At 43.4% G+C, this 2,374-nt stretch overlaps 2 protein-coding genes across 3 annotated transcripts in view; both read right to left on the bottom strand.

The window, feature by feature from the left end:
- The window catches only part of LOC106012675 (ATPase family AAA domain-containing protein 2), a gene marked incomplete in the record, with an annotated part of 64,048 nt that extends 61,734 nt beyond the window's left edge, over nt 1-2,314 (bottom strand). The window contains 1 exon segment of the mRNA XM_013086337.2: nt 1,174-2,314.
- Nucleotides 1-2,374, bottom strand: part of LOC101857271 (triple functional domain protein) — a 186,628-nt gene that overhangs the window by 62,439 nt on the left and 121,815 nt on the right. The gene's annotated exons all lie outside the window — the stretch shown is intronic.

Raw genomic sequence — 2,374 nt, 5'->3', positions numbered from 1 at the left:
TATCTATCTATCTATCTATCTATCTATCTATCTATCTATCTATCTATCTATCTATAGATATCTATCCATCTATCTATCTGTGTATTTCTGTGTTAATGGTTACGTTTATTTATGCGAGAGAGGCTTGGGGGTAGCGAGTACCAGTAAAGGTATGTGTCGTCCAAGGAGGCTAGAGCACGCACACATCCGAACGCAACGCCAGGCTCCAGTTCGCCCTATTTTCTTTTTTCTTTTCAAAATACAGCAAATCGATAGTGGAGATTAAACCGGCCACGATTCGACTCGACAAAGAAAATAACATGTCACGGAGAAGCCTTGTGCTGCTGTCTCTACGAGTACACTACAAAATAACTATCTTACTTCTTCGGTTACCTTGTAATATTACGTACTTGTCTACTAATAATAATCTACAGTGACCCATTTCCAAGCATTCTCTGACCCTTTTTTCTTTCTTTTTTTTCTAAATTTGAAAGTCATCATCTCTATTTCCCCACGGTGTACGAAAAAACGAGGCTTTACTGACCGAGAACGCGAATTCTTAGTACAGTAGAAATTAGAAAAACAAATAGAAGAGTAAAAAACTTGACCGCATAAAACGTGAAATAATGTAGGGTGATATAATATGATAAGACACAGTCTGATGACAGAAGGTGACAAACAAAAACCCGTGATGAAAACTATGAGAACAATGTAGACGACGACAACTACGGCGACGACGACGACGACGACGATGATGATGATGATGATGATGCTGATGATGATGATGATGATGATGATGATGATGATGATGATGATGATGATGACGATGACGATGATGATGATGATCCACTAATCCATCCAACCATCCATATCCTGACTGCAGACACTCTTACTGCAGCCAATAAGAAGACAAACGTGACTCGGTCGGTAGCACTGGAAGTTACAAAAAAAACCTAATCTAACAGATATCCAATTTCAAACAAAATCCAGGGAATTCCAGCAGTGTCCTGCGAACACGGCAATAGTGCAGAGAGCAGTCTCACAGCGGGTGTCAAGCAAGAGACGATGGGTGGCGAGTGGCACTAGGTCGGCGGTGACCTGCTCGCTGGCCTCGCGAACCATAGGCCACTAGAAGAAAGCATACACAGACACACAAGCACGCACGCACACACAAATACGCACGCGCGCACTCACCATCGCCACACAACAAATAGATCCGGGAGAAGGAAATAAGTGATCCGCTGTGGTCAGTTCTCTTATGTCTCTCCTGGCGACATGCTCTGACCACAGATCATCTCCAGCTTCACAACGAGGCACACACGAACCAGACTCCCCCCCTACTTCCAATACACAGCCTCAGAACGGAGGGTCTCGCTCGCTTTCTCTCTCCCTCTCCCCCCACCTCTCCCGGAGCCTATCCGTCTTTGCTCTCTCGCCGGCTCCCCGCTGTCTCTCCACGCGGCCGGCCCAGCCCGTGGCTATGGATTTTTTCCTATCGATTGATTTCCCAGCCTTACGAGATGGTCCTATTCCCTAGCTCATACCGCGTCGCTCCCAAGGCGGACTCCGGCCGTATCCCTGTCTACCACGATACACTGCACTTTTACACAGACACCCGCTCCACACAGTCTGACCTCTCCATACGGGAACACGACTGTGACGGAATGCCGAGAGAAAGAAAAGATAAGAAAGAAAGAAAGACAACAGGAGATGAGATGCGATAAAAAATGTCAAAACGAACGCGTGCGAATACAACAGTAAACAACACACTCCTTCGTTCACAAAATCTAGGACAACCCACTCGCAGTCACTACCTAAACCAAAACCAAAAGAACAATGCCCACATAGGCCTACATATTATTTAACACCCCCCCCCCCACACACACACACACACACACACACACACACACTTGCAAGCATTAACAACAGCTTTGTTGTGATCTGAAATACCTTTAAGAAAACAACTCGATTTCAAGACAAAATCATGTCTCCATTCAAACGTTTACAAATTATGGTCGCATTATTTGTGTTACAGACATTAACAAACCGCAGCCAGTTCTTGAAGAAAGCATAAAGATGCTACCACATCCCATTACCTAACAAACATGAAAACAAAACTTCATTCAGCTAAATATCTAAAAGGAGTATGCTGTTTTGATCCTGTTTAACAATAACTGCTTTTTATATATTGAAATACCAGTTTTTACTAACAGACCAATCGAAAAAGGTCAATACATCGCAAAAGAAAAGTGGCCAAGAGCATTCATTAACCTATTTCAAATGTTAAGACTTTGAAGTCATCATTTTTAAAACGCTTATCCAAGACAAATAAAAAGAGTCGTTCGTTTTGTTTTTTTGATGTGTGTGTGTGTGCGTGTGTGTGTGTGTGTGTGTG

Source organism: Aplysia californica, unplaced genomic scaffold, assembly GCF_000002075.1.
Source record: "Aplysia californica isolate F4 #8 unplaced genomic scaffold, AplCal3.0 scaffold00456, whole genome shotgun sequence".
NCBI lineage: Eukaryota > Metazoa > Mollusca > Gastropoda > Aplysiida > Aplysiidae > Aplysia > Aplysia californica.
Note: the sequence above shows the minus strand (reverse complement) of the source record. Positions and strands in the feature narration are given on the sequence as shown.